Consider the following 22,863-nt stretch of genomic DNA (forward strand, 5'->3'; position numbering starts at 1 on the left):
GATCCAGTTAGTTTTGACCTAACAGAAGTTGAATTTCAAGTAAACTTTATCACTAGATTGAAAGAGTGACAGGAAAGGGAGTAACGAATCTCACAAGCTAGTCGAAAAAACATACTATGGCTAGATCCATATAAAATTGCTAAATAGATTAAACATTGTCTTGATCACATCCATTCTAATATGTAGATATTTGACCTTATTTAGATAACTTCTTGTTGTTTCCCAAAAACTAAGCCTCTTTAATCTTTCCTCTGAATTAACAGTCCAAATTTTTTTCTGCTCCTAGAAAACTTGGATCCACACTTATGCCCACATAAATCAGTGTGTGGGTTAAAAGGGCAGCAGTTCTCAACTCTTTTTTCCACCAAAACACAAGTGACATTTAAAGTGTAGTTAATATTCACCATCCAACACACTCTCCTCACTCTGGCCTGCCACTGTTGGTAAGGGAGACAGCTAGTTTGCATGAAATTCCCCCATCAGATTTCCATACTCTGTATTTTCTCTCTCATCAATCCATAATACACCGGTATCATAAAACCAGAGTTGAGAACTGCTGCATTTTTTGCCTTATTCCTGACTGTTTTATATCCTCATATTTGTTTTTCTTTCTTTTTTCACTCCACTTTTAATTTACCCTATCTTGAATTCCATGTAGCCTTGTAAGTCACTTTAAATCCCCTCTAGAACAAGGTAAGGAATGAACAAATAACCATTCCATGTATCTGCAAAAGCAATCTCTTCTCATTTACCCTAAATAAAGTCTTAAAACTTTAACTCCTTGCTGCCTCTTAACTCTTCTCTACTATATTGAACATACGAGTATCAGAATCCATGAGTTCCTTCTTTTTTGCTTTTATCAAGTCTGTTCAAAAATCTTTAAGGGTGCATACAAAAAATACAGGAAAAGCATCCATGCACAATTCAGCTTAGAGGCCCATGGTGGAAATTAACTTGTTTGCACAAATAAAGACCCTGCTTGCTGCACACCTTTTCTGTCCACAGAATGTAAAGCTTCCAGCGTCTTGCCCACACTTACTCAAAAAGTAATAGCTCATTTACACAGTAGGAACTTTTAAACGCTCTGATGTCAGACTACTATAACTTGGGCGTTGGCACATGAGAATTTGTTTCAACACTATTTTTAAAACCCCTAATAAACACCCCAAATAGCAGAATTGAGCCTCTGCTCAATCGAGTCTGCCTGAGTCGTTGTGAAAGAAAAAATGCGGAAGAGAACCACACTTTTATCTAAATCTGAAATGCCTGCTAATCTACTCGGAAAAGTAGATATTTATAAAATTGGAGATTTTATGAAGTAGTTCAGAGTTTAGTGTTATTAAAAGGAAAATTAGTTATAAAAGTAGTAAATGCATAACATAGTAGTTTCTATTCATCCCACTTTATAGAAATAATGTCATTTAATTTTCCCCAAAGTTAGCTAACCAAGCAACAGATAATCTATAATTATTACTATTTGCCTTATAGCGAAGTTTGATTTTAAAAAGTTTGACACTTCACTCACCTACTGCAGGACAGAGTATTGCCCATATACAGATACTAAACCAATTGTCTAAGCAATTTCTTGTATTTAGAAATTCAGTGCCACTATTATGGCTCACAATTTGGCTTATGATGCATCTGTAAGCAAACAGCCTGACAAGCACCCTAGTGTATTTCAGGATGACTGACAGGACACAGTGGCTCAAGCAGGAAGGGGGGATGGGTGCTCTTAAAGCAACATGCCAGTGAAGGGCGACATCAAACTGTAGAATCAGACTTGAAATTATATTTTTCAAATTTGCAATGAAATAATGACATATTGCCTCATGTAAGCTTTTAAACATAACTTTTGTGTGCATTATACGCCCAAAACACTGTAAATTCCAAAGTGACTTTAAGAAAGAAAAAAGGAAAAACTTAAAACAGACATTCTGTATGATACTTCTTTGAACTTATCAAACTTCTAAATTACTTAAGAATATTTCAATTATTTTTAATAGAAATTAAGACAGAGTCCCCAGAGAAAAGCACTTCTTATCTCACCTCTACATGTTTGCCAATCACTCTTACAACAGTAATTTAACTAATGAAAGCAATTAAATATCTTGGTTAATCAGAATTAATATATAATCAGAATTACATATATTTGTTATCAGAGGTGGGCAGAAGATCCTGTATTTTGCCCCTTACTGTGTTCCTTCCCTATGGCCTACTTTCATGGTTAAAAAATAGATCAAAAGATTAGGAAATTTCAATTGTGGCTATTTCCATATTAGTTGCAATTCAAGAAATAATTTAAGTGAAATATTAGCTTCATTCTTCATATTTATAATTTTTCCTAAATTATTTCAGAATATTGCACTGCTCAATCCTTTTATACAGCAATCAGCCCTATTTTTAAAAAAAAAAAAAAAAAGCCACTTTTCTTAAACGCAATCCCTCATTTAGCCCACAGAGGGCATCACTTGATTCTGCAGTCCCACAGTATTGCATCCAATCGCACATCTTCATACTTCACCTAGGAAGTAGAACACACCATCTCAACTTTCCCTATTAAATACGTTTAGAGATATCCCGTTCTATTTTGCCCATATAAGTTTGACTCGCAGAGCCCATATTCGTGTTTAATACCTCTCATCTGTGACAAAGTCTACCGTTATTTCTTCCTCTATCGGCTCAGTCAGATACATCCTCATGGTAACAAAAGAAAAGTAGTAGATGGCCAAGAGGTAGCAGAATTGCGTTCAACCATCAGAATGACTTTCCAAAACCCTAGATTTTTCTGGGACAAAAAACTAAACAAACAAAAACCCTACTTAAAGATTCCAAGCCCCATTAGAAAGTCCAAAACAATTCCAAAGAAAATAGAACTACACTACAAAACAAAATAATTTCTCTTCAAAATTACATATGACATTTGTAAATTGTTTAATATTTTTAATTGCCCTGTTTAATTTTTGCTAATTGTCCATTATATATTAGAAGCTCTAGGATAATTTTAGAAGATATGTTTCCAGTTATCACAACATTATTATATTTCTCATGAGCACATAGTGTTGTGACTAACAAAGTCTTGTACAAGCCACAAATTCTTTATTTTACAACTTACCCACTTCATTTTGGAAAAGCATGTACATTGATTTGCCCGATCTACTCTAAAAATATTTTACCATCTAATTAGCTAAAATCATGACTACCACAAATTTATTTTGACAGAAGACAAAAGTCTTCTATGCTTCTCTGAAGGTATTATCACAAACATCAAGTTTACTAAGTCAACAGTGGCAAAAATAAAGCAGATCTAAAGGCTCAAAGAGTGATCTCTCTTTTCATGCTCCCACACTTGCTACTAATGACACATCCTTTACACTAAAGTATTAAATTCTCCAAAGAAATAAGAAATAATCATTCTCTTCCTCAATTGTGATTCAAAATAGCATATTACAGCTTCTTTTCCTTTAAAAGAGAATTCTATTTCTGATAATGAAAACAAGTTTTGGATTCTTCACTACATAAAATTGTTTTTAATACCTGAATGTGGCAGTCTCCTTGCTCATATAATAACTAATGGTAGTCATGTAAAAATCATATTTTACATTTGGAAATAAATGTATTTCAACTGTTATTGATTCTTTCATAAAATTTTGTATCTTTAACTTTCTAAACTGACATAGTCTCTATAATATAAGAGAGAGAATTATTTATCAAATTAATTTATAAGATAAGCATCCAGAAGAAAACTAGAAAGTCAGTTTTTCCAGTAATTTGCTTATCCTTTTCACCAATCATCTACACATTTTAGAACATACAGATAACTAATTTTTGTTGTTGTTTTCATCCAACCGCGCAATTCCAATTTACTTTCCAACTCTGAGTTTCGTTTCTGACACATCCTGAACTGTCTCCTTCAGCAATTCTTGGTTTCCTCAGGTGGCTTAAGAATCTACATCTAGGGGTTGGCCCCGTGGCCGAGTGGTCAAGTTCGCGCGCTCCGCTGCAGGCAGCCCAGTGTTTCATTGGTTTGAATCCTGGGCGCGGACATGGCACTGCTCATCAAGCCACACTGAGGCAGCGTCCCACATACCACAACTAGAAGGACCCACAACGAAGAATATACAACTATGTACCGGAAGGGCTTTGGGGAGAAAAAGGAAAAATATAATCTTTAAAAAAAAAAAGAACCTACATCTAAAAGGTCTTGTTAGTCTCAATTCTACTTGTGACTAAAATAATTTTTCAACAAATGCTTTGAGGGGCAGGAGAGATTGAATGACTAGTGAATAGATACTACTTATTTAAAATAATCCTTTTTACTTTTAGCAAAAATGCCTCCATACATTTTATGCTCTATTTGAATTTTCAATTCGCTTTTCATATATTTCATTTTATGTTGAAAACAATTTATTACCTCCCTAAACTATTGCAGTGGGCTCATAACAGATGATATTCACACCAATGAGCAAGCCCAGAGCAAGCTCTAACTCTGACATATGCTAGGTATCATGAGTTCGAGGTGTGACTGGCATGTGCAAATGGGTTATGTCCCATGGGCAGCTGGAAATGCTGCATCATATAGCTCAGGAGAAAAATCAAGCCTAGAAATAGAGATATGGTAACTATGCATCCATGTTTCACCCTAAACCATGAGACTAAATGAGCTCTCCCGACTCTGAGAGGAGAGAGAGATAAGGCACCAAGGATAGTACTTTCAAAATAAGTACCTGTTAGGGGTAGGAAAAGAAGGTAAGTCATGAAAAGAATAAGCAGAAACTCAAGGCAAACTTGGTTCAAATTCAAATTCTAGTTTACTCTGCTTGGCCTCATACACATTGACCCCCCCTTTATCCTGTCTTCCTCGTGTTGTGAAATGAGACCTGTAAAGTTGCTATGAAGAATTACATGGACTCTAATAAAGAGCTAATTACAGTGCTAAATAATTCACTTATCAGTTATTGTTATTTTGTAGAAAGATGGTTTTCTCTTTGTGAAATTCTACTTTTCCAAATCAAATGCCATTGAATTTTAGAAGGCTGCTGTGAGAGACAGCAAATGGATTGCCCATCTGATTTAAAAATGGATGAAGAGTCATTAAGTTCACACATTTTTATTTAGCAAATTGAATCCATTTCACCAAAGGAAGTCATTTACCCCATCCATGATAATAATTATAATTAGGCAACAAGGAAACATGATCCTGAAATTAGAGAGTTTAAGAGCTGCTTCCAGAGTTGTAACAAATGCTTAACAGAAAAAATGAAAGACGCACTAACACATATTAATAAATTGTGTATGTTTATTTAGAGGATGGGTATGGGTTGGTTAAAGGACAGAATACTGAACTAAAAGCAAAAGAATGACAACAAGTAAAAAATAGAAACCTCTGGCGTCTTGTTCCCACATAAGACTTATGGAATTGTGCCAACCTGCTTCATTCCAGAGCAGAGAGCCACTCACTGAGGCTATATTAGAGATAGAGGAAGGAAATCCTTCCTCCCACTCTGTTTCCAAAGATAATAACAGAAAACTAGAGAATGATGGACTTCACTACCAAGCAGCCATGTTTATTTTATTCATGTCCCCCATTGACTCTCTAAAAGTCAATTCTACTAGTTTTGCCTTATAGAGCAAAAGAAATACATGTACAAAAACAAAGAAAATCAATTTTGCAAAACTCATAATATCCCTATATCGTCCAAAGAATAACTGCCATAGTCACTAAACTTAAACTGTAACATCATTCCTATCAGGCCTTCAATTGTACTGAAAAGCATGAAGCTCATCACAGAGTAAGGTGAAATAAACTCAGTCGTGGACATAGTGAATCACCTTTCTTCAACTCTAAATAAAAACCCTGCCCAACAGTCTGAGTAACCCACACACACACACCCCAAGTCACCCCCACTTTTTTTCTCTTGGGTCTTGTGCACAGAATTAGATTGACACAATCAGTCATGCTCCTCAAAGTTCAACTGCTGGAACTGGTCCATGAAAAGCCTGTTTTATTCAATTGTTTTTGGTCACATTCTGTATCCCCCAGCCTCAGTTCCAGGCCCCTCCTCCCTTCCTATGGGCATTCACTCTGTAGTAGTTAATGGGTGGCCTTCCAATCAACTTTCCATAACTTCTTTGACATATGACATATACCTTTACAATGATACATAGCTTTTTGTGTGTATGGATTTTTAAATTTACACAAATCGTATTGTACTTCTCATCTCTCTTCTCCTCTCTCTCTCTTGCCCACTCTCTCTCCGCTTAGCATTACATTTTCATGGTCTATCAGTGTTGAACTATACAGATGCAGTAAACACCACAGGTTAGCTCACTCAACACATAATCCTAGCTCTCCCTTGCCTTTCACAGCTATGAAAGCAGGCCATTAGATTTCCCAGACTTCTTTGCAACTCAGAATGGCATGTGGCAGAATTCTGGCCAATGAGGTGTCAGCAGATGTCTGCTGCGGGGGTTTCTGGCAAAGCTTTTACTTTCCCTCTAAAAAGGGAGTCAGACCATGTTGCCATGGCCCTTGGTCCTTCTTTCTACTGTCTGTGGTCTGATGCATGGACATAAAGCAGTCTTACTGCAAAGCGGAGGAGGAAAGATGACAGAGCAGAACTATAGAAAGACCTTGGGTCCTTGATATCATCAGCTGTGAACTTTTTACCTACAGATTCCTTGTTATTTGAGAAAAATGGGTTCCCGACTAATATAATTGATTTAGTTTGTTATTTTTTGTTTGTAGCATTCTATCAGATGCATCTATAATGTATTTTATCTGTCCATATCCCTACTCAAGAATATTTAGGTCATATCCAGCTCTTTGCTGTGGGAAACAATGCCATGATAAACATTCTCATACATGTCTCTGCGTGTACCTATACAAGAGTCCCTCTGACATATTCTGCTATGGGCTGAATTGTGCCCTCCCCAAAATTCATATGTTTGTAGTCCTAACCCCCTGTACCTCAGAATGTAGCTGTATTTGGAAATAAGGCCTTTAAAGATGCGATGAAGTTAAAATAAGGCCACTTGGGTGGGCCCTAATCCAAGGATTGGTACTCTTATAAGAAGAAGGGATTAGGACACAGATACACACTGAGGGATGACCATGTGAGTGTGAAAACATAGTAAGGAGACAGCCATCTGCAAGCCAAGGAGAGAGGCCGCAGGGGAAACCAAACCTGCTGACACCTTAATCTTGAACTTCTAGCCTTCAAACCATGAGAAAATAAATTCCTGCTGTTTGAGCCACCAGTCTGTGGTTCTTTGGTTATGGCAGCCCTAGAAAACTAATACAATTCAGAAGTAGAATTTCTAGGTCAGAATGCATGCGAGTATTCAATTTCAACAAATATTCCAAATTGGTCTCCAAAATAACACCACCAGCAGAACATGTGGGTTCACATGTCCCCATCTCACCAGCACAAGATACTGCATGACATTTCAACTTCTGCCAACACAGGAGGAACAAAGCGGATCTCATTGTTGTTTTAATTTGCATTTCTGATTACCAAAGTAATTGGTGATCTGTTTTAGGTTGGCTAGCCACCATTCAAGTATCCCTTCAATGAATTGCATACATTATTTTTTACCCATTTTTCTTCTAGCTGCATGATTTTTCTTACTGATTTCCAAGAATTCTCTGTATATTCCATATATAATCCTTTGTCAATAATATACCTTGAAAATATCCTCTCCCTGCTTGATGTCTCTCTTTGTATCCTTAAACAGTCTACCATCTGTATATGAAAGTTCCATTTTCTTCACATCCTTACAAATACTAGGTTATTGCCAGACATTAATTTTTACCAGTCTAATAGGTATGATAAGGTATCCCATCGTTGTTTTAATCCGTATGTACCCAATAACTAGTGAAACAAGCTAAACATCTTTTCACTTATTTATTGGTTATTCCAATTTTCTCTTCTTCAAATTACTTTCTCCTTATCATTGACCCATTTCCCTGCTGAATTGTTCTTTTCCTTATTTTTCAGGAGTTCTTTATAAAATCTTATCCTAAATCATTTTTGTTGAATGGTCTATAAGTTGGCTATTTCCACAATAATGATACATAACAAACCACCCTAAAACTCAGTAGCATGAAGCAGCATTTATTTTCTCTTGTGCATTTTCAGGTTGGCTGGAAGCTGGCTAATCCAGGATGGACCTGGCGGTGCTCACTCCAAGCTGTAGATTTGGAATCCAGATCTGTTCTACATGCTTCTCATCCTCCTTGGACAAGTAGGCTACCAGGAGCATGTTCTTCCCATGGCAACAACAAAAATACAAGGAGGGCAAGTGAAAACATAGAGTGCCTCTTAAGGTATGAGCTCCAAACTGGCACTTTGACTCTTCTGCTCACATTTCAATGGGCAAAGCAAGTCACACGGCCAAGTCTAACGCTAATGGGGCAGGGAAATATACTCCTCTAGTGGGAAGAACTGCAGTGTCACATGGCAAAGGGCGTGGACACAGGGAAGGAGACGAATAGGGAACAATGAAGCAATCCACGTTATATGGATGACTGGTAACTATATCCTCTCATTTGGTAGCTTTTATTTAGCTTCTTTTTTGTTGTTTAAAGATTGGCACCTGAGCTAAAAACTGTTGCCAATCTTTTTTTTTTCTGCTTTTTCTCCCCACATCCCCCTAGTACATAGCTGCATATTTTAGTTGTGGGTCCTTCTAGCTGTGGCATGTGGGACGCTGCCTCAGTATGGTGCCATGTCCTTGCCCAGGATCCAAACCAGCGAAACCCTGGGCCACCAAAGCAGAGTGCACGAACTTAACCACTCAGCCATGGGGCCAGCCCCTATTTATCTTCTTTTATGGTGTCTTTTTTTTCTCACAAAGAAGTTTTATATTAACGTAATTAAATATTTCATTCTTTTATTTTATTGCTTATGTTTTCAGAGTCCTATTTAAGAAATGATTTCCTACACTAAGATCATAAACTCATTCTTCTGTTTCTCCCCAGAGGGATGCAATCACAAGGATCAACGACCAATATATTTTAAATTAGCATATGTATAAATGCAAGATTATATAATGCAAACTAAGGGCCAAGAGACCAAAGTTAAACAAGTAATCAAAGTTAAAAATAATTACCCCAGGATGACTACTTACTACAGGAGAAATTTTGAGGTAGGTCTTTTAAAAATGGATACAAGCTGACAAAGAAGAAAAAGATGCAGGAATCATAAAGAATCACAAAACTTGATATTCTTCCATTAATATATCTTTATTGATCTAAACTATATATTCAAAACTGCAAAGCACAAGACCACAAGAAAATACATTCAGTCTTCTCAGGTCATAACATCTAGGAGAGAGAAAAAAGAAACTTTTACAGAACTTATCAAGTATTAAACAATATATGTTATGATGACATATTTGTAAAATATATATGTACATGTGGTAATAGTAGGATCTACTTCAATAGTTTTGGGTAAAAATGAGGTCCCACCTGTTATTTTTTCCAAATTAAAACCACTTCTCAATTGCCAGACTAGCAGGGAGTCCAAGGTCTCTCTTGTCTATCAAATTGTTCAAAAACTCTGGGGGCCTCTTGATCCACCTCAGAGGGAGAAAACCAGAGAGTCTGAGAGAATACAAGCTGAAGGCTGCTGGTGTTCTGCTCCTGGCACAGTTTACTGATGAAAACGGATCCCCCACAGGCCAGGGTGACCTTTTCGCCTGGTGTGCGCTGGCCTTTGCTGTTGCAGATTCCAATAGTGGCCACAGTGATTCTTCAAGAGAGAAGCAGCCTGCTCCTCAGAGGTAAGACGGCATCCGCGCCAACAGCTTTTTAGTTTACAGAGCACAGTGGCCGAGTCAGGAGGGCCTTCTGCCTCCAGTCGTGCCCATGACCGGATAGCCTGTCCCATCGGGTAATGCCGGCCACAGCAGGGCTAACAGCTTAAGGTCTTCAATGTTCCTTCTTATTAGATCCTTTCTTAATCAGAACCGGCTCAATGCATAGAAAACTTTCTAATAATAAAGACATTGGAAAAGGAGGAGTCCAGGTCTGCACTCTTTTCCTCTCTGAAGACTCCCAGACTCTTTACAAATTTCTTCCAGTCCTCCCAGTGTTGACAGCCCTGCAGGTGCATGAAGACTGGGAAGAGAGACCTTTATCAAATCAGAAAAAGACCCTGTTACACCCGTACCTGAGACACAAAAGGGTAAAGACCTCACTAAGGATTTGCAAACGCTGGGGGAAAATTTCTCTTACATTAGGGTTGCTAGATAAAATACAGAATGCCCAGTTAACTTTGAATTTCAGATAAATGATGAATAGTCTTTTGGCATAAGTATAGCCTATGCAATATTTGGGACATACTTATACTTAAAAAAAGTATTGGTTGTTTACCAAAAATTCAAACCTAACTGTGTGCCTTATATTTTTATTTGCTAAATCTGGCCATTCTACCTTATCTACTTCATTAATGGGACAAATTATGGGGTGGAGAGCTAGAACTCCCTTGTGCCTAAATTTAAAACAGCCACAGAGCCAGACCCGCACATCCATGTATCCTGACATCCTATCAAGGACTTGGGGCTGACGGAGCCCATCAAAAAAACCCCCTCTCACCCCTTCCTGCACAGTAGCTGCTTGTTTGATAGCCAGACATGTTTCCTGGCCACCTCTTAGCAATACATATACTCTGTTATACTATACTCTGTTAGAAGGTTTTAGTTCCCAGAAATGCAACATGGGATAAAAGGGGACAAGGAAAGAATAACATATTGTGCCCTGGGATATGAGATCCCCAACACTAGGGGAAAACATAAGAAAAACACTGGCAGAGGGTATTCTAGAGATTAGGTTTGGTGCATCTCTTTTAGAAAAGTGAATCTAAATTTTACAAAGTGAATTCAAATTATCTCGGGTTAAATTTACCTCCAAGTAGAGGACAAAATAACAGAAATAAGAGAAGACTTGCCCCAATGGAATATGTACCTCCTGTAGCCCAGAAATTTAGCAAGATATTTGCCCTCCACATTAAGATGTGAGAGGGAAATTCTGTAGTTCCAAAGTTGATAGTGATGGAGCTGAAAGGGGATGTACACATCTCACTGATGACAAACACCAGGACTGAATAAATCTGTTGTCTTTCAAAAATAAATAAATAGAAAAAATCCAAAATTAAAAAGACCATATAACATAAAGGAGGAAGACAATGTCTTAAATATGGAAGGGAAAATTATCCTCACAAAAAAGAAAATTTAGAATACACCTACTCTGTGTTTTCAGTGAAATACGCAAATACATAAATTCTGGGAAAGAAGTGATGAAAAAACTAAATTAAATGAAAAGAAACTTGACTGAAATGAGAGGTCAAGATAAAAAGAGACAAAGCAAAGATTTAAAAATAAAATAATTCAGGGACCAGCCCCGTGGCCGAGCGGTTAAGTTTGCGCGCTCCGCTGCAGTGGCCCAGGGTTTGGATTCTGGGCGCAGACACGGCACCGCTCGTCAGGCCACGTTGAGGCGGCATCCCACATGCCACAACTAGAAGGACCTACAACTAAGATATACAACTATGTACTGGGGGGGGTTGGGGAGATAAAGCAGGAAAAAAAAGATTGGCAACAGTTGTTAGCTCAGGTGCCAATCTTAAAAAAATAAAATAAAATAACATAAGATAAAATAATTCAGAGCCAGCCCTGATGGCTCAGTAGTTAAAATTTGGCGCTCACCCCTCCAGCAGCCCAGGTTCACTTCCTGGTCACAGACCACACCACCCACACCACCTGTCTGTCACTTGCCATGCTGTGAGGGCAGCTCACATAGAAGATCTAGAACAACTTACAACTAGGATTTACAACCATGTACTGGAGCTTTGGGGAGGGAAAAAAAAAAAAAGAGGAATATTGGGAACAGATGTTAACTCAGGGCCTGCCTTCAAGGAATTCAGAGACTGGCGGAGAACATTTTTCAAAAAATACTAATAATAATATTAAATAAAAATAGTTAAATACATAGAATAATTCAGCAAAATGAAAAAGATAATAAGGTAATTAAAATAAGAATTGGAGGAATCACTCCTCTCCTTTATCTTCTGCCTCTTTATCAGCAACTTCATCATTCAGAGAGCAAAAGAAGCAAAGAATGGAACTGCTACCCTGGGCTTAATTCTTGCCAACAAAGAGCAATATATTAGTGAAGTGAAAGTGACAGGAACTTTGGGAGAAATTGAACATACTACCTTAGAGTTCATTACACCCAAAGAAGAAAACACAAAACAAAATAAGACAAGTATCTTAGATTGCTTAGCAGTTCAGAGAAAATACAAGACTGTCCCAGAGCCAGAGATTCTAAAATGAAAGCCAGGTCAAAAAATAAAACTCACTATTGCAATCACAAATGAGGACAAAATGGGAGAAACATACGCAAACATAACTCACTGTGGCATACAAGGAGCTTTCTAAAGAGCTGAGAATTTTAAAGGACATACAAAGAATGAAAAGGGTAAAGGTAAGGATGAGCACATCAGTTAGATGTTAAAAGGTTTCCCATTCTCAGCACTATTGACATTTTGGACTGGCTAATTTATTGTAGGGGGTTGTCTTGTGTGTTGTGGGATGTTTAGCAGCATCCTTGGCCTCTGTATGCTAGATACCAGTAGTACTAGCCTCCTACTTGTGACAACCAAAATTTCTCAGACATTGCCAAATGTCCCCTGGGGAGCAAAAGTACCCTGGGTTGAGAACCAATATATTACAGAGCACTGAAAAACTTGCATATATTATCACAGAATCATTGTTGGCATCTTCGAGTAATCACAGCATTGGGAATTGACAAACGTTCTTCCATACATCAAAAAAGTAAGTTCTAAAAATTAAAACCAATAAATTTGCTGTTGATTCCCAGTAAGTTTTAATATAGTATCAAAATATTATTAATTGGAAAAGAGAGAAATGATTTCATGATATCTTGGCATAGTTTCATTAAGAGCCACTCATACTAAATGAATTTAATTTTCTTCTCTTCCTTTTTTTTCCAATCTCACCTCTAAAAAAGATAAACTGGTTTCACTAAATCATCTTTTAAACCCTTTGTGAAATCTTCTTTGACAAGATAAAGAAATGTGAGCTGTCTCATCCACTATTGGTTGAAGTATACACTGGTAAATCTTTTTGGAAGGCCCTCTGGCAATATCCATAAAATTTTATGTGCACAAGTTCTTAGACTGAGCAATACCACTTTTAAGAATTTGAACATGTGTACAAAGATGCATGTCAAAGATTGCAGTATTGTTTGTGATAACAAAAAGCTAGAAACAACCTAAATGTGCATCAATGAGGGACTAGTTAAATAAATTGTCATATATTCTTTCATTGGTGTGACTTTGTGACTAGAGGAAAAGCCTTAGGAAATATACAGAATCCAATTGGATGTCATTTGCCTAGTAGGAGGGGAGATATGAAAAACATTTCACAATCTTCATGGCTTGGGCCCCAACCAGAGCTTAGCCAGGAGATGGGCCTTGGAAGGCCCCTGCTGTGCCAGGTGTTCACCCTTTAGTTGCTGGGTCTAGGAAACGTCTAGAGGGTCCCAGGCAGAGGCCAAGAGGAAGAAAGCCACCAGAGAGGGGGGAGAGGGAGTGCAAAAGCATTTTATATTTTAACAATTTGTATGGCCTTACTAGGGAATATCAGTCTTCACCAACAGAAAGCAACAACATTAAAATAATCCAGAATAGCATGGAGCGATAAACTGGTTAAATTTAATCAAGTAGCAGCAACAATAAAGAGTGAAGTAAATTTATACATACTGATATGGGACAATTTTTTTTTATTTACACCAGCAACTGGTAGCAGTTGCCTCATGAGAAAGGGACCATGGAACTGAGGGCTTGGGGTCAGGGCAGAAGGGAGACTTATTTTGATTGTAATCCCTTTGTGGCAGATGGTATAGGTTTGCTAACACCTCTTCCAGCCCTGGTCCAGCTTTCCTCCTCCTCTACAGAGACTGGAAAGCTAAGACATCTGCTTTCCTCAGACTCCCCGACAGGAGCGGGACCCAGATCTCACCAAACACACACAGCTTGGGTGAGATTTTCAGGCATCAGATCCTCCTGAGAAAGCTGTGCGGGGCTCCTACTGCCCAGCCAAAAAGTCAGCAATGGCGGAAGCTGGTACCTCTGCAGGACCATGCCTCGGGTACCGCTGGACATTTTTCCTAGCTGCCCTGTCTTTGGCTATTTCTCTGGCTCTCCCAGAGAATCTATGAGCTATCTAATGTCATTTATGAAATTCTTTCTGCTGAAGCCAGCTAGAACAGACTCTTGGTGGCAAGAACCCTGGCTAAGACACCCTTTGCAAAAGTAAAAAGTAAAAATAAATGTGCAGATATAACTTTTTCAGTTTAAAAAGTTAATTTTTATAGAAGGTTAAAAAAATAACAGACATGCAAGCTAGATGGTGGCACAGTTCAGGGAGGAAACACCTGGTCAAAGAAGCAAATCCCAAAGAGCCAGCCTAGAGATCTGGGTCTGAAAAACCCATCTGAACATCAGCTGTGTCTCAACTGCCAGAGGCACTTCTTAAAAATACAAATGGGGGCAGGGCCAGCCCAGGCGCAGCGGTTAAGCTCGCACGTTCCACTTCGGTGCCCCAGGGCTCACCGGTTTGGATCCCAGGTGCGGACCTACACACCACTTGTCAAGCCATGCTGTGGCAGGTGTCCCACATATAGAACAGAGGAAGATGAGCACGGATGTTAGCTCAGGGCCAGTCTTCTGTGGCAAAAAAGAGGAGGATTGGCAGCAGATGTTAGCTCAGGGCTAATCTTCCTCAAAAAACAAAAAAAAATACAAATGTGGACTCAAATTGAAGGCTCTCCTTCTTATAAATTATAACCAATTTAAAACTATGATGGAAGGAAAGATAACATTTATGATAGCAACAAAAGTTCGTAAAATACTTGTGTAAAGACAACTTTAAAACTCTACTGAAGGACATAAAAGAAGAATTAAGTAAACAAAAAGATGATATATAGGCAGATTAAATATTACAAAGGTGTCATTTCTCCCAGAATTAAAATATTCACAGGCTATTATAAGAATTTGATAAAATGTTTTACTAAAATTTATCTGGAAATAAACATTATGTGATTATATCTAGGAAAACCCTAATGGGACAGAAAAGGATAAGGAGAAGAATTAATCCTTCCAGGTATTAAAATATGTTATGAAATAATGTTATTTTAAAAGTATGAGTTGGAGAAAAATTAGATAAGAATATTACTAGAAAGGAAAGAGAGTTGAGAAACAGATGCTAATATAAATTTAGATTATGATAAATATGGCATTTCAAATTAGCAGGAAAAAGAGTGATTCTTAATTAAATCAAATTGGATGAACTGAATAAAGATTTAAAAGAAAAGTTAAAATAAAAGTGTCTCTCAGCCTCATTCTTTGCTCAAAATCAATTCCAGATATAGCAAAGATTTTAAAATTCTGAAAGAACGTATGAGTGAATTTATGTATACAGTTATGTATACATAACTGAAGTAGAAAGCCCTTTCTAAGCAAACACAAAATCCAGAAACCATAAAAGAAGAGGTTTAAAAATTTGAGTACAAAAATATTTAATTTTCTGTATAATTTAAAAATAAAGCATAAGGGCTGGCCCAGTGGTGTAGTGGTTAAGTTCACACACTCCACTTCAGCAGCCCAGGGTTCATGGGTTCAGATCCCAGGTGCAGACCTACACACTACTCATCAAGTCATGCTTTGGTGGTGTCCCACTACAAAATAGAGGAAGACTGACACAGATGTTAGCTCAGGGCAAATCTTCCTCAAGCAAAAAGAGGAAGATTAGCAACAGATGTTAGCTCAGGGCCAGTCTTCCTCACCAAAAAAAATTTAAATAAGACATAAAATATAAAAGTCAAAAAATAAACAACAACTTAAGGGAGAATACTTACAACACATTAAACAGACAAAAAGCTAATTTGCTTAATTTACTAGGGGTGGATAACAATTTTAAAAATGAGTACTGGAAGTCCTTGTCAGCGCAATCAGACAAGAAAAAGAAAAACAAGGCATCAGAATTTGAAAAGAAGAAATAAAATTGTCTCTATTTGCAGATGACATGATTTCATATATAGAAAATCCTAAAGACTTCACCAAAAAACTGTTAGATATAATCAAGGAATTCAGTAAAGTTGTAGGATACAAAATTAACATAAAAAGTCAGTAGTGTTTCTATACACTAACAACAAATTATCTGAAAAAGAAATAAACAAAATAATCCCATTTACGATAGCATCAATAACAATAAAATACTTAGGAATAAATTTATCCAAGGAGGTGAAAGATCTTTATTCTGAAAACTATAAGACATTGATGAAAGAAATTGAAGATGACACAAATAAATGGAAAGGCATCCCATGTTCATGAATTGAAAGAATTAATATTGTTAAAATATCAGTATACCAAAAGCCATCTATAGATTCAATGCTATCCCTATCAAGATTCCAATGGCGTTTTTTACAAAAGTAGACAAAACAATCCTAAAATTTATATAGAGGGTCTGGCCCCGTGGCCAAGTGGTTAAGTTCGTGCGCTCCGCTGCAGGCGGCCCAGTGTTTCATTGGTTTGAATCCTGGGTGCGGACATGGCACTGCTCATCAAACCACGCTGAGGCAGCGTCCCACATGCCACAACTAGAAGGACCCACAATGAAGAATATACAACTATGTACCAGGGGGATTAGGGGAGAAAAAGGAAAAAATAAAATCTTTGGAAAAAAAAAATAATTTATGTAGAACTACAAAAGACCCCAAATAGCTAAAGCAATCCTCAGAAAGAGGAACAAAGCAAGAGACATTATACTTTCTGATTTCAAGCTATACTATAAAGCTATAGTAATCAAAACAGTATGGTACTGGCATAAAAACAGACACATAGACCAATGGAAGAGAATCAAGAACCCAGAAATAAACCCAAGCATACACAGTCAACTAATATATATAAATACATATATATTATACATATATATATTGGTGAGGAAGATTAGCCCTGAGCCAACATCTGCCACCAAGCCTCCACTTTTTGCTGAGGAAGATTGGCCCTGAGCTAACAGCTGTGCCCATCTTCTCCTATTTTATACTTGGGATGCCTGCCACAGCACGGCTTGACGAGTGGTGTGTAGGTCCATGCCACGGATCTGAACCGGTGAGCTCCAGGCCACCAAATCGGAGTGTGTGAACCTAACCACTACACCACCGGGCCACCCCCACAGTCAACTAAAATTTGATAAGGGAGCCAAGAATATTCAATGTGGAAAAGACAATCTCTTCAATAAATGGTGCTGGGAAAATTGGATATTCACATATAAAAGAATTAAACTGAACCCCTATCCTACACCACTCACAAAAATTAACTCAAAATGGGTTAAAGACTTAAATGTAAGACCTGAAACCATGAAACTCCTAGAAGAAAACACAGGAAAAAAGATCTCTGACATGGACCTTGGTAACCATTTTTTGGATGTGACTTGCAACAAAATCAAAAATAAACAAGTGGAACTACATCAAAATGAAAAACTTCTGCACAGCAAAAGAAACAATCAACAAAGTGAAAATACAACCTACAGAATGGGAAAAGAATATTTGCAAACCATATACCTGAAAATGGGTTAGTAACAAAAATATATAAAGAACTCACACAACTCAAAAGCAAAGAAACCAAATAATCCAATTTAAAAAATGGGAAAAATTTCTGATTAGACATTTTTCCAAATACAATATATGAATGGTCAACAGGTACATGAAAAAATGGTCAACATCACTAGTCACTAGGGAAATGCAAACCAAAACCACAATGAGATATCACCTCACACCTGTTAGAATGGCTGTCATCAAAAAGACAAGAGATAACGTGTCAGGGAGGATGTAGAGAAAAGGGAACTCTGTGCACTGTTAGTGGGATTGTAAACTGATACAGCTACTATGGAAAACAGTATGCAGTATCCTCCAAAAATTATAAATAGAACTACTATATGATCCAGCAATTCCACTTCTGGGAATATAACCAGGAAACAAAAACACTAACTCAAAAAAGTATCTGCACCCCCATCTTCATAGCAGCATGTGTATAATAGCCGAGACACAGAAACAACCTAAGCATCCATCAATGGATGAATGGGTAAAGAAGTTGTGACATATATGTACGATGGAATATTACTCAGCCATAAAAATGAGGAAATCCTGCCATTTACAACAACATAGAAAAAGAGATTAGATTTGTGGTTACCAAAGGTGTGGGATGGGGGTGGAAGGAATTGGAGGAAGGTGGTCAAAAGTCACAAACTTTTCGTTATCAGATAAATAAGTACTAGGGATGTAATATACAACCTGATGACTATAGCTAACACTGCTGTATCATGGGCACAAAAGTTGAGAATAAATCCAAAGAGGTCTCATCACAAGGAAAAAAAATTTTCCTGTTTCTTTCTTTGCTTTTTCTTTTTATTGTATCAACATGAGATGAAGGATGCTAACTAAACTTATTGTAGTAATCGCTTCATAATATATGTAACTCAAACCGTTGTGCTATACACCTTAAACTTATACGGTGACATACGTCAATCATATGTCAATAAAACTGGGGGGGAAAAGAAAAGAAAAAACGGGCAAAGGATGCAATTAAAAGGAAATGAAATGGGCTAATGAATATTTAGAGATTGCTCAATCTTACTCATAATTAATTAAATGCAAATCAAAAAAACAAGATATCATTTTCATCTACCAGACTGTCAAAAGTGAAAAAATTTGATAAAATATCATCAGTACTGGTAAGAAGTTGGGAATATAAGCTCTCAGCATACACTGTTAGTGGGGTTATAAACTGATACGAACTTCCTAAAGAAAAATATCATAATAGCTCTCAAATTTTAAATCATGCATACTCTTTAACTCTTTGGTTGATATTTCCAATTAACGGTAACACTTACTAAATTTTAAAACGAACATTCCTTTTGACCAAGCAATTCAACTTCCATGAATTTATCCTAAATATACACTTGTAAAAGTACATCAAGATATATTAACAAAGATATTTATTACAGCAGAGCAACATGAAAATACTGAAAACAGCAAACATATCCATCAATACAGAGCGAGCTAAATAAATTATACTACATTTACAAAGTAAAACACTGTGAAGCAGTTGAAGAGAAGAGGTAAATCTCCATGAATTGCTATGCATCTGCCTTAACTAAATGTAACTGTCCTAACCGGGGCGGGGGGGGGGGGGGGGGCGTGGCACGAAGGAGGGACACGAGATGCAGATCAATATGTAGCACTTTACGCCTTTGTTTCTTGATCTAAATAAGAGCTCCGTGAAATTAGCAGGAAGAGTAGAATGCATGGATATTGCATAGGCAACCAGCAGTGCCTATCACAGATTATTTGATTCTTAAAATTAGGATTCCTTTGTGACCCCATACTGTGAAAATAGGAACTGCTGAGTCTAACAGAAAAGCTAGTTAATCCGCAAATTTCCATGCCTAACATGACCTATGAGCTCCAGCCCTGGACTAAGACAGACCCTAGTACCTCTTCTGGAGAATCACAGAGAGATCAGTTTTATTTTATTCTTCCTTCATCCTCATCCACAAACACACACACAGTAGAAAGGAAACACCATGAGGGCAGGGCCTTTATTTGGTCCATTAGTATCTAACTCAAGCACTAAGAATAATGTCTGGTGACACACAAGCCATCTAGAATGAGTGAACAATTCCAAAGCCAACATTAGAGTAGACCGAATGCAGCCCTTCGGGGAATCCTGCCTCTCAGTCATTCTGTGTGTTCTCAACAAGCTAACCCAGGGCCTCTTTGCATTGATAATACCTTGAGAAGTATCATCAGCTGAGACTGGTAATTCACTTATCATCTAGTTAACTGTGCACTTCTATCCCAGTTCTCTACCCCATATGCATACCGATAGAGGAGATAAATGCTTGTACAGTGTAATTTAAGCACTGCTACTCAAAGTACAGGTGTGCAATGAGATAACAAGCTTGCTCTGGAATGTAAATCAATGGCTGCTTCCTTCACCTAGAAAGTCTTGCTACAAAGTCTTAGGGCATAGATGATCTACATTCTGGTACAAACTCCTTGTCTCCTTTCATGGACCAGCTAGCGACTGGGAACTGCTGATCCCATTTGGAATAGCGCTAATATAAAGTAGGGCCTAAAGTGCTCAGGTTCTAGTACTTGAGGGTCTTTCTTTGTGCTAAACATTGCCTCCTCCATCAAATCTATTTCCCCATTTATGGAGGCACCTGAAGCAGCAAAAAAATACTCATCAGGATAATGAAAAGCAGAAAAAAGAGGTGGGGAAGTGGGGGTGCCAAATAAATTTGACTTCATTTACAATTTTGCACATAGGAACTCAAAGTCACTTCTCAGACCCTGGAAGTTAGGGATTAAATTGGTAGTAAATTACTGGTTATGTCCCAGACAGCAATAATGGGGTTAAAAACAGTAATTCAGCATGTGAAAATCAGGTGTAATAGCTAATGGTCCCATTCATTTTCAAAAATTCTGTAGTCTCAATTATCTGTCTCTTTCCATTAGATAGGAAACTTGGCTAAACTCAGGAGTTCCACTCCCACAGTATCACATCACTTAAAATCCAGAATTCTAAAAGAATCATAAAACCATGCTTTTTCGGTCTCTAGACTAACATTCCCATGAGCCAGAGATCCATAAATAAATACTATTTTTAAGTCTTCACTATGAAGCACATAGTTTCTCTTCAGGCAAGATTGGACTGCCAATTTCTCTTCTTAAATCTTAATCCCTTCTATTCCAAAGTAAAAATAGGAACATGCAAACAGAAGTTCGTAGGGAATAAAGAATGGAACGCCCATCCTTCCAAAGTTATGGTCTTCCTCTAAATATCACTGAAAAATAGAATTCCACAATTAAAAAAATATTTTAGGGGCAGGCCCGGTGGCGTAGCAGTTAAGTACACATGCTCTGCTTCAGTGGCCCAGGGTTCACCAGTTCAGATCCTGGGCACGGACCTAGGCACCGCTTGTCAAGCCATCCTGGGGCAGACATCCCACATATAAATTGGAGGAAGATGGGCATGTATGTTAGCTCAGGGCCAATCTTCCTTAGCAAAAAGAGGAGGATTGGCAGGGGATATTAGCTCAGAGCTAATCTTCCTCAAAAAAAAAAATTTTGATACCGGCAGAATACATTCTTTATGAATTCACAACTGTATACCTCACTTCCCAACAAATAATACTGGTACCTTTACTCTCTCCACTTTAATTTCTCTGGACCAGCCACCACCTCCAAAATCAAATGGTTTTATTTATCACTTATTTCTCAGCTTTTTTCCTTCAATATATTCTATTTCTACAACCATAGTTCCTGAACTCAACAATAACAAAATCAAAACTTCCTATCTTTCGTGACTCCCACCCTATCCATGCCTATTCCACTCTCATGTTTTCCTGAGCAGAAAAACCCAATACTGAATTTCTGCACTTGCGTGTGTCTTCTGTCCTTTTTCTTTCCACTCTGCTGCCTACAGGTTTTCTCCAAACACTTCTAATTTCCTCAAACTCTTATTACAACTAAAGTATTTACTCTTCCTAATTCTGCTATTTCTTTGTCACAGTTGAATCATAAAAGTTATATAAATCAGAACTATGTATAGATGGTCCTCTAACAAAAGTTATTTGTAAATTCTATTGTTATAAATTCCAGAGTAATATAAGTAGTCAATTATACTATCTGTTGGTTTGAGGAGGAGCTGAAACATTTTTGACTCAGACACGTAGCTCTGTTGATATCTGCGAAAGTTCCTAAGTTGAAATTTTGTAAGTAGAGGAGACCTCTGTCCTTTCAAACACTTAGTACATTGCTGTCTATGTGCCTAATAACTATGCTTTGTATATCATAGACACTCAATAAATATTTCATTCAGGTGACAAGGAATTTCACAATGGCTTAAAAGAAAAACAGTAAAAACCCATCTTCTTAAAAATCACAACCTTTACCTTCAACTCTAACGCTCTTTAATCCAACAAGTTCATATTTAAGAATAGAGTTTAAAGAAATGACAAAAATAAATAAGTAAATACATACATACACACACACACACACACACAGAGATTTATCACAGCACCTAGATGTTCAACAGTGATGAATAAAATTATATCCATTCACTTGGAAGAATGTTATACAGCAATTTAAAATAACATCTACGTAGAATAGGAAATATTTTATGGAAAATGTTTGGGTAAAGGTTAAATGAAAAAGCAAGGTTCCAAATTTCATCCACAGTACTATTGCAGTTCATTTTACAGCTGTGCAGAGAAAAAAGACTAAAAGGAAATGCATCAATGAAATTACACATAATTTTTTTCTGTGCTTTCAAAATTCCTAAAATAAATACACATTACTTTTATAATGAAAAGAAAATAAATTTTACTATAAAAATCCCAATATTTTACTTATATAAGAAAGAAGACAGAGACTAAGTATAAGAGGTAACAAATGGAAATATCTGTATCTATACTATCTGTATTTTGGGTTTCTCCGTTTAGCAAACTCGCCTTATTCTACTACTGAGGTAATTTTATACAGGGGGTGGGAAATTTTAACAGCACTTCCAAATATGCCATTGCAACTTGGCTGTCGATAGTCCACGTCTCCAAATCACAGTTATTCTCAATCTGTTGACCTTACAGCCTGTCTAAAGAAGCTAGCCACAAACCCAGGACCAAACCTAATTTGAAATCCTATTTTTCCCACTTGCATGTTTTAAGCAAATCGTTAGATTTCATGCATCTTCAAAGATGTTGCAACAGTCTTTCTTA

The 22,863-nt window shown here is 37.3% G+C and overlaps 1 protein-coding gene across 31 annotated transcripts in view; it reads right to left on the reverse strand.

Moving 5' to 3' along the window:
- CTNNA3 (catenin alpha 3) overlaps window positions 1–22,863 on the reverse strand; it is a 1,517,748-nt gene that overhangs the window by 1,470,810 nt on the left and 24,075 nt on the right. For 5 of the 31 annotated variants that reach the window (XM_070563758.1, XM_070563770.1, XM_070563774.1 and 2 more), the window contains exon 1: window positions 1,526–1,683. The exons of 22 other annotated variants lie outside the window; for them this stretch is intronic. The gene's annotated coding sequence lies outside the window, so the exon portion shown is untranslated. Of the gene's footprint in view, window positions 1–1,525; window positions 1,684–22,863 lie in introns of those variants that run through there. 4 more of the 31 variants (XM_070563762.1, XM_070563737.1, XM_070563773.1 and 1 more) reach the window with 4 other exon arrangements.

The sequence above is a fragment of the Equus przewalskii genome, chromosome 1, assembly GCF_037783145.1.
Source record: "Equus przewalskii isolate Varuska chromosome 1, EquPr2, whole genome shotgun sequence".
NCBI lineage: Eukaryota > Metazoa > Chordata > Mammalia > Perissodactyla > Equidae > Equus > Equus przewalskii.